Source organism: Babylonia areolata, chromosome 18 (genome assembly GCF_041734735.1).
Source record: "Babylonia areolata isolate BAREFJ2019XMU chromosome 18, ASM4173473v1, whole genome shotgun sequence".
NCBI classification, from domain to species: Eukaryota; Metazoa; Mollusca; class Gastropoda; order Neogastropoda; family Buccinidae; genus Babylonia; species Babylonia areolata.
Window position 1 is genome coordinate 10,434,993 of NC_134893.1, and position 11,040 is coordinate 10,446,032.

The following is an 11,040-nucleotide window of genomic DNA, read 5'->3' on the forward strand; positions in this document are numbered from 1 at the left end:
GATAATTATATATTGGACTTCTGATCCAGAGTTAACCAGTGATCAGTGTTCGAGGCCCGTTTCAGCATGGTGTTTTGTCCTTGGGAAAAGGCACTTTACTCCGATTTTCCTCTCTCCATCCAAATGTAAATGGGTACATAACTTCCGTTGGGGAATAAATGTATTCATTTGACCCGACCATCATTGTAATCAAGGAAGAGTGTACAGGTTATTCATGAGCTTTTATGCCACTTGTGTCTCAGAATGTTATCTTACCCGCATGATTTGAATTTTTTTTTTGTTTTTGTGAGGATCGATGTGTGCGTGGTACGGTGTAGGGGTCATTTATTTACTTTTATTTTAGTTCACCTCTCTCTTAGAATCTTATTTCACCTTAATTTTTTTTCCTTTTATGTGATGACCGATGTGTGTGTGGTATGGTGTAGGGGTTATCAATTTACTTTTATCTCATTTCAGTCTTAAAATGTTATTTTACCTGAATGTCTCTCCCCCACCCCCTTTCTTTTATGTGATTATCGGTGTGTGCGTGGTAATCAAGGATTGATTAGAAGGCAGTCTAGCAAGGCCAGCAGGGGCAGTGGACAACATGGGAAAATATACTCCAAAGCAGCCTCAGCTAGAGCGACATGTGGAACATGGCCCCTCTGAGGATCAGCTTCATCCTAAGATCTGTGTACGACCTCCTTCCCTCGAATACAAACTTGGTGAAATGGGGAAAAGCAGATGACCATGCGTACCCACTCTGCCACAGCAAACAAACAGTTGAGCATGTCCTTAGCTCATGCAAAGCAGCGTTGAGCCAAGGACGGTACACATGGAGGCGCAGCCAACTGCTAAAAGAAATTGCACACGTGGTGAGCACTGTCCAAGGAGCACGAACCCCACCAGAAGTTCCAGTAGAGTTCCGCTCGGCAGAAGGCAATAAAGTCTGGCAAGGAACAGCATCCAAAGTTTCCAAAGCATGGAAACGTGGGCTGCTTATTGGTGCCGAAGATTGGGAATGCACAGTTGACGTACCAGAGGGGAAGAAACACCCGGAAATCATCAGCAAGAGCGGCATGAGACCTGACATAGTACTCCACTCCAAGGCAACGAAACAAGCGATTCTGATTGAGCTCACTGTGCCATTCGAAAGCAGAATGGAGGAAACCCACATCTGCAAGCCTGAGAAGTATGCTAGTCAAGCCAGCAGCCTGAGAGAATCTGGCTTCCAAGCCAAAGTCTTCGCCATAGAGATTGGTTCGAGAGGGTTTGTGGGCGTATCTGCCTACAGCCTCATGAAACATCTGCCGATTTCTGGCAGAGAGAGAACATGGGCTCTCACGGCAATGGCAGAAGTTGCAGAAAAGAGTTCCAGCTGGATCTGGTCGAGGAGGAATGAAAGTAAACTTCATAAGAATTAAAATTTCCTACTCAAACTAGGCGTACGGTAGCTCAGTGGTTAAAACGTCTGCCAGAAAAGGTGACTCAGTCCTGAAGTGGCGACCACCCTGGAGGCGCGGGTTCAAACCTGCTGAGGACCAGGAAAAAGAAAAGAAAAGGTGGCAATACAAGGGCATCCAGGAGGTCATGACCTGGGTGCGGCCCTGCCCCCTCTAAGGAGTTTTGGGCCGAAACACTTGACTGAGGGGGACATCTTCTCTGAAGACCTTGTCCTGTCCAGCTCTCCGTCGAGTTTCTTATCACTGATGATCGGTATGTGCGAGGTAATCAAGGAAGGATGTTCCGATTATTCGCTCGGATTATCATCATGTATTTATCTGCTCAGTGACGAGAATCTGAGTGAGCCTTTAAACGTTTTCTGCTTTTATTGGTTGAAAATAACAATAACGTATCTTCAAAGTGAAATGAATTGAAAATCAAAACGGCAGAAGAAGAAAATTTGGCCTCGCCATCCTGCGCCGAACCCTTGACGCAGTGGCTATAAATATAAACCGACTCGATGGTCGTAAAAGGCAATGCAACTTTAACCTATTAACTGTGCAACACGCGCGCACACACCCACACACAGATATATATATATATATATATATATATATATATATATATATCTACTCGAACATGACTATGGACATCGGCAGTGAGGGCAGGGAAACTGTCCGGGCTCATCGGGCATTGCTGCTGCTGCTGCTGCCTTTCTCTTCTCGCGGACGTCGGAGACCCTGCTGTGGCAGCTTTTCTGGAAGCGGTTCGTGTGCTTGAGTTTTCAGTGCACGCCACCCGCACCGATATTGTCCCGTGCACGCTCCATTGATTGTTTCTGGGGGTGGATGCCAGCATGTACGTTTTTGGCCTTCACGAAGACTTTAAAATTAAGCGTTATAGAGTCATTCGTCAGTTTCTTTTGCCATGGTAGGGTTTTGTCGTTGAGGAGCTGTTTAGAGGATTCTGGGGTCATCTATTTGGATGATGTGCCTGTCCATCGAAGCTGGAACGTTTTATGATGATGGCACACATGCTTGAGGTCTCGGCTCTGTCCAAGATATCTATCTAGATTTGTGATCGCGTCATACCATCGCATGCCACGACTACGCGTAGGCTGCGCATGTGGAAGCGCTCCAGCAGCTTGATGTGTCTCCTGTACGAAGCCCAGGTCTCAAGAAACACTGTGTGAATGAAAACCTATTTACCTGCCTATAGTGAATGAAAACCTATTTACCTGCCTATAGTGAATGAAAACCTATTCACCTGCCTATAGTGAATGAAAACCTGTTTACCTGCTTATATTACTTTGATGTAAATTGGGCACAATAATACCAGCTGATTTAATGTGTGAACGGATATTCTAAATTCTGCCATTACTGCAATTTCATTGTAAATCGTGGGTTAACAGTATCACATAGAATCAGTATTTGAATGAAAATTTACTGTTCTACCGATATGATTTTTGATGTGGAATAACTGATATTCAGAACAATATGTTGTTGTAACTTCCTATGTAAAATATCATATTTTATATGTAAACCTTTGTCTGAATACATAATGTTTGGATAAAAAAGCTCAGGTCTCACCACACACACACACACACACACACAAACACACACACACACACACACACACACACACACACACACACGACTGCATGTGTAGCTTAACTCACTCAGTACGGCCAGTCCTCTCTTCTCCTCTACACAGACCCCTCGGATGTCCAGTGGGTGTCTGAATGACCCAACCTTTAGCTTCCGTCGTCAGAACTGTGGTATTCTTTGTCAACATTCACCTCTTCAGTATAAGAGCGTTCCGCTTGCAATATTTTGATGATGGTAATTGGGATGAAACGCTGTTAACGTCGTCTCTTTCGCCGTTCGTATGGAGAGAGTTAAAGTGTTCAGTTTGCTCATCAGAAGGCGAGTAGACGGCACTGCAGGCAGTTTTTAATCAACCAGGAATATTTCCTCCACGCAGGTTTTAAGGACAGACATAAAAGGAAAGCGATGGCGAGACATCAAACACCTTGGCGGAACGATGTGGTCCCGGACCACCTGGGGGGTGTGGGAGTTTGCAGGTCTGGCTGGAATGAATCCTATCATGGCAGGTTTTTCCTTTCAGCTTTTACCTTTCTCCGCGTGTCCGTGGTGAGGTTTTACACTCTCCGTCCGCCTCTTTTCTTTCTTGAGATTTTGCTCTCTCATTCTCTTCCTCCTTCCAACTCCCTCCCCCCCAACAACCTCTCTCTCGCCCCCTCCCCTCCCTCTCTTGTGAACGCACGCAAATGTTAGTTCTTTGCCCTCTGACATTCTTGTATGCGTATAAGCGCGTGCGTGTGTGCGCGCGCACGTGTGTGTGTGTGTGTGTGTGTGTGTGTGTGTGTGTGTGTGTGTGTGTGTGTATTCATGAGCGCGCGTGCTTACGTGCGTGGGTGCCCAAATGCGCGTATGTGTAAATCAATTTATTTAGACAGGAGAGGCTTTGAAATTTTTGCAACGAAGCGGATTATTATCGCGCGAGAGCGTTTTCACTCAGAATGAGCGTGAAAATCTCAGATGGGACAGAAAAAAAAAAAAAAAAAAAAAAAAAAATATCTCAAATGAATATTATCTAGTCTTCTCTGAATCTCTCCCGAAAAGAAAACACAATTTATGCCACAAATGAAATGTTCCTCCATGTTATTTTATTATTATTATTTTTTTTTAAAGAGACAACAACGAAAGGAGAAAATACACTTTTATGAAATACAACACAATACGATGCAAAAATGAGAAAAAACGGAACAAACAATCAGACATTCGAAAAGTGGTCAAAACACCACTTTCTTTTTGTTTTGTTGAGGAGCGATCGATACATATGCCAGAAACAACAATATGGATGTGTTACGCAACAAAATGAGAAAATGATTTTTTTAAAGTTTACCACGGATACACATACACATACATACACACAGCAAAATGAATTTGTTAACGTTTACCACGGACACACAGACAAACACACACACACACACACACACACATGCAGATACAAGGAAACACAGACAACTGAGTCATGGTTATTACACAGCGCTCACTTTGTTTAAAAAACGTGAGCCAATCACTTTCACGGGGGATGGGTTGGTAGATTTACTTCAGATCAAATTCACTCTTTACAATGCTTGAAAAGGCACTCAGTCATCTTTCATTACAAAATACACGCAGGTTCGGTGTGACCATTAATGTATTTTGATAGGAATGTAACCACAAGCCAGCAAAGCGGACAGGATGCCAGACCAGCTAAAAGGAGATGCTGCCGGCTGGATACGCAGATAGCGACCACCAACACCATAAGAGAATTAGGCGGTCCTCACATCGCTACGGAGGGTCTTGAACGTGTGAAAGCCATGACACCGAAATACAGAAGTACTGGACACAAAACTTTACGACAGCTCGATGTTGAGGAATGTCTGATCCAGAATGTCAGCCAAAACTTACTTCCGCCATGAATCCACGCAATCAACAACATGCAAATGAAAATTCGATAACAAATCAAGAGAAATCAGAAACTGAGCAATCGTACTACATCCGCCAGAAGACACAAACGTATATTCTCACTCTTAAAGAAATCATTCAAAATGTATTCAAGATAATCACTTTGAACATGAAACACAAGTTCAACGATGCTTTACAAACTTATTAATGTTTCATCTTTAAAACATCGTGCATCGATGAGTTTGAAAATCAAAACACCAACTTTAATTATTCTGTCATTATACAGAGGACCTCCTTCTGGGACAAACACGGCAAGAACGAAAAAGAACGTTTTTTCAAAGCAAAATGCATCTTTACTCATTCTAATTGCGACAGTGTTACCACATTCTAACTCTATTTCTTTCACACAACTTGTAAAACTCTTTACGACTAACACCAACATGCCCTCTGAGGCTAAGAAGATGAGGCAGCGGCAGACAGAAAAACAGAGTAGGACAAGGGAGAACCACGGACTTGTGTTGGAGGACTTTATAATGTGTATTTGCATTAGATAATTCAAGTTATTCTTTTCTTTTTAATTTGGTTTGAACATCACTTGGTTGGAATGTTTATGTATTATTGTCAAATAGGGTCTATAAATTCAGTTTCAACGTCTAATCCACTGCATTCACATTCATTCAAGTTTCCCCTGTAATCTTTCGAACGGCAGCAGACCGTTTCATCAGTAAGGGGATGGGGATGGGGGGGGTAGATGAATGTGAGAGGTGTGGTGTGGTGGTGGCGGTATGAACAAAAATCGGGAATCAAGAAAGCAGAACACACTGGTGTAGATGGCATGGTGATCTGAGGCTGTCTGTCAGAGTGATAGTGAAGGCCGTAGAGATATCTTGGTTGTGGGCTGCTTACTTTCTCGTTGTGCGCTAAGTTGATTTTCTGTTGGTGTGGTCTGACGAAACTTTGTCCCCCACGATGACATGCTTGCTGTTACAAAGTAGACACCGTAAATTCTGGGCACAAAGAGAAACATCTGATTGCAGATGACGTTCACAAGCATGGCCAGGGCTGTGCACATTGCCACGACACTGTACGGTTTGTCGAACACACAGATGATGACGGCGAAGAAAAGCCAAAACATAATGGAAGCATACATGGAGAAGGCGATGAATTTGGACTCGTTGAAGTTTTCTGGAAGACTGCGCGTCTTGAAGGCGAATACGGCACAGAGCAAAAACACTATCAGGTTGAAGATGATAGGTTCCAAGGAACCGTAGAGAGGGTTCACAAACTTCCAGTCTACATCCCGGCTGTGGAGACTGTGCATGAACAGGTCGGCCCTTGGAGGCGTCAGAAAAACGCTCACACTCGTAATGAGGCCCTAAGAAATGACAGCTTGCGTTTAGGGTTATTCAACTGCTTAATGTTATGATAGAGAGGAGAAAATGCAGAAAGAGAGAGAGGGGAAAGAGACAAGGAGGAGAGAGAGTGTGCGTGTGGAAACATAATCTCTGTGTGTGTAGATATGTATATATATATATATATATATATATATATATATATATATATATATATGTATATATAGATAGATAGATAGATAGATAGATAGATGGATAGATAGATAGATAGATACTCACGCACACATACATACACATATACAGCGATACACACACGAACAAACGAACGAAAATTTATTTTACGAGGGTAAAGGAGGAAGCACAAAGTACTTGTTTACATCCGACCATCTGGGCAAGAATAATAATTGAAAAAAAGAAGAAGAAGAAAGTGAGTCAGTTCATAACACCAACATCAAAATTACATAAGCATGTGCAAACATAAGCACAGAACTTATGTACAATACAATATCGCAATAGATGAATAACAACAAGGAGAATAGGGAAGAGGCGTGGTGGAGAGCAGTTAGGGGAGGCTGACTGAACAGACAGATACAGTGAGAGTGACAGTGGAGACAGACATAGAGAGAGACTGACAGGGGAGGAGAGAGGCGTGTATATATTATAATAAGATAAGATAAGATAAGATAAGAATAACTTTATTATCTCCAACTGGAGAAATTTGGTTAGGTGCATTATCACAACATAGACAAGTAAACAACATGGGGACCATAACTGTAAAAGCCAACAACAGCCCCTACAAATATTACGAAGATACAAATGTAAAAAAAAATATCACATACATCGTTTCATACATACATCCATACACTGCAGGTAATAACTAGTATTCTTAATGTAAAAACAGAAAGAATTAAGAAACATTATTTTAATATAATTATAAACATAGCCTACTATACTGCACATTGATTATAATAGACAGATAAGATAAGAATAAAGATGAATTGCGGAAAACCACAACCAGATAATCAGCACACAACCGCACCCCCCCCCACCCACCCCCACACACACACACACGCGGGTAACTTGATTAAACAAGAGTAATAAACATATGTTCTCAAATAAAAGCATTTCACATATTCGCTTTTAAAAACATTGCTATTAATCTATACATGTTTGTTGTTTATAATTGATATGTGTCATATAATCACATGTTTTTCAATAAATGTGCACGATATATGTTTTTAAAGTTAGGGATGCTTTTTACAGTGTTTACACTGAGGCAGGATAATATTTCATTCCATAAACAGCACCCTGAATAAGACAGACTAGATTTAAAAAGATCGATCCTTGGAAGTGGTACCATAACTTTATGAACATGACGATGAGTGTTGGTTACAAATTTATTCTTTAATGAGGTGGGAGCAAATCCGAACATAATTTTGAACATAAACAGATCTTTGTTGTATACAAGTTTTGTTTTCAGTGGGAGGATATCGAGAGTTTAAAAAAATCATATATAGTCAATGATGAAGATTTTAAAAGAATCAATTTTACAGCTCTTCTATGCAGACTCAATAGAGGCTTTATAAGACTGTCAGTCGCTGAATCCCACACCGTCGAAGCATAGTTAATGTGTGATTCTGTATAAGCACTGACAAATAGATCCAAAAAGTGTTTAATTTTAGACAGTTGATAGTTATGTTTTGATACCTGTTTGCATAACAGAGAACTATGATCTGACCATGACAAATTATTTTTGATAGTGATGCCAAGGATTTTATGGTGGTCATCTTGTCGCCTTTGATGAAAATAGGCGACCAGTTTATAGACATGTCGACGTTTTTGCCTTGTTGTGATTATTAGGAATTTTGTTTTTTTTTGGATGGAGCCACATGTGGTTTAGTTCTGACCATTCAATCAATTGGTCAATACTTTCCTGAAGAGAAAGAGATATCGTACACAGGTTAGTATGACTAGTATGAATGGTAGTGTCATCAGCAAACATTTCACATGGTTTTTTGATAGATAAGGGTAGGTCATTAATATTTGCAGAAAATAAGATAGATCCCATATGGGCACACCATAGTTAATTGGTAATAACATTGATTTACAACCATTTGTGAACACAAGTTATTTTCTTTCAGAGAGAAAAGATTAGATAAGTTCTAATGTATTCAAAGATAAGCCATAAATCTTTAGGTTTTTTTCAGGAGGAGAGAATGATCAATCACATCAAAAGCCTTCATAAAGTCAACAACAAGAGCTCCAGTAATTTCATTATCATTAATATTAATAAGCCACTGATATACTAAATTTGTTAGTGCAGAATGACATGAGTGATTTGCTCTAAATCCAGACTGATTTGGATGGAACACATCAGAATTATTAAAATGCTTAAGAATATGTTTATTTATATGATGTTCCGGGGTTTTTGATAATACTGGCAAAATAGAAATTGGTCTGTAGTTTAAAGGTTCAGGGCGACCGCCATTCTTATTTATAGGAATAACTTTAGCAGTTTTGAGCATTTTTGGAATCTTATTTTTTGTGATACTTAAATCATGTATGTATGTAAGGGATTCTATTATAGGAGCTGAGAGTTTTAATATTTTTCCGTCTATGCCATCAAGACCTCTTGTACTTGTTTGTTTTAAATAGATCAGAGCATTATAAACTTCATGTACACACATCAAAGGAATATCTAATGTTGATGAAATATTTTTAGACTGACAGAATTCTAACAGAACATCTAGAGAGTTATGGTTTAATTTGTCTGATTTTATAATTGAAGTAGCTATGTTACAGAAATGTGAGTTGATTTTATCTGTGGATATGTCTGTAAGTGATGTAATTTATGTAGCTCTGTTCTTACTATTCATTTGATTTATGGCTTTCCACAAAGACTTACTGTCAGACTTAAAAGTGATCAACTTTTAAAAATATTTCTTTTTTGCTAAACGTTTAAAGTTATTTACTGCATTTCTTTGTTTTTGAAAATCTTTTCGGGTTCCAGTTGATAAATAACTTTGTGACAGTTTTTCTTTTTTTCTTTTTTTTGGGGGTGCGGAGGGGGGTGGGGGTGGGGGGTATTTTGATTCCTTTTTGACTCACTTGTGTAAACAAAGTGAGTCTATGTTTTAACCCGGTGTTCGGTTGTCTGTGCGTGCGTGTGTGTGTGTGTGTGTGTGTGTGTGTGTGTGTGTGTGTGTGTGTGTGTGTGTGTGTGTCCGTGGTAAACTTTAACATTGACATTTTCTCTGCAAATACTTTGTCAGTTGACACCAAATTTGGCATAAAAATAGGAAAAATTCAGTTCTTTTCAGTCATCTTGTTTCAAACAATATTGCACCTCTGGGATGGGCACAAAAAAATAAAAAAAGAAGCCTAATTATATGCAAACTGCATTGACTGTTATATTTATATTTTTTGTATTCTCTAAACTTGGCACTTTGACCTCTTATTCTGACACAACAACAAGAGGAGTCATTATTATCATTTTTTGTTCAAACAGGAACTTCTTTTGCTAAGCATGGAATTTTTATTTATTTTGCAAACGTTTTGGTGCAGATAGTAAAAAAGGGAAATTGCTCTGTAATTAATGCTAGGGGACTTAATTTATCACAAGTGAGTCTTGAAGGCCTTGCCTCTCTTGTTTAGACCATGTGATGCAAACTGGAAAGTGGTCTATACCGCCAAAAGTTGGAGAGCATATTTCAGAAATATCATTGTGGAAGTTGTATATAATTATGTGGTCGATGAGTGTTTTTGAAGTGCGAGTGATTCGTGTTGGTTTGTCGATTAACTGATTGAGATGAAAGGACTTGTATGTTTGTTTCCAGTTCAAAGTGCATTCCAGTAAATCAATGTTGAAGTCACCCAGTAAAATAATTTCATTTGAGAGCAGAGAAGCGTCTTCCATCATTCGTGTGAGCTTATCCAACCAGTCAGTGTGCTCTGCAGATTTCCTGTGAATAAAGCCTTTAAGAAACGGTTCCCATTTTTTTTTAAAGTGTACCTGGATCCATACTGATTCAACATGGTGGTTTTGCGAGTGATTCAGTTCTTTTGAAACTGATATGTTTATGAGCATAAATAAGTAAGCCCGTTTCCTTTGGATTGAAAGGATCCTTACGAACTACATTATATCCAGGCATGGTTAGGTCAGAGTCTGACATATGTTCTGATAATCTTGTTTCAGCAAATCCAAAAATGTGAAAGTTTTCTTTCCAAAATTATTCAATATATCAGTAACATCGGATAACTTATTAATTATATGACTGACATTAAGAAAGGCTACTCTCAAACCTTCTGCCAATGGCCATGCATCGCGCGTCTGGGGTGTGTTAGCATTCATGATTTTCTTAATACTGACAATATAAGTAATGAAAAATTCAAAAAGCAAGATACAGGACAATCTAAATTGTATACGAACAATAATAATGATAATAATGTCAAGTATATAGCAAGCAAATTGAAGAAAATGTAAATTCTGAAGATCAAACACTATAAGGAAGAAACAATCAATTAAGCAAAACCAGCTGAATGAGCAATTATAGGGTAGATAACAATTTCACCTTATGATAACGGGTGAATCTCTCTAAGTCGTATCAGCGGTAATATGTTGATGGGCAAGGCAACTTGTCAGTTGATCCGGCACATGTGTTAACAACAGCAGGGGGTTATAATTACAAAGAAAACAAACAACTCATACTATATAAACATGTGCAAGCTAACCCCAACCGAACCCCCCGCCCCAGCCCCCCTCCTCACCCCCGATATTTTGATGCTAGCAA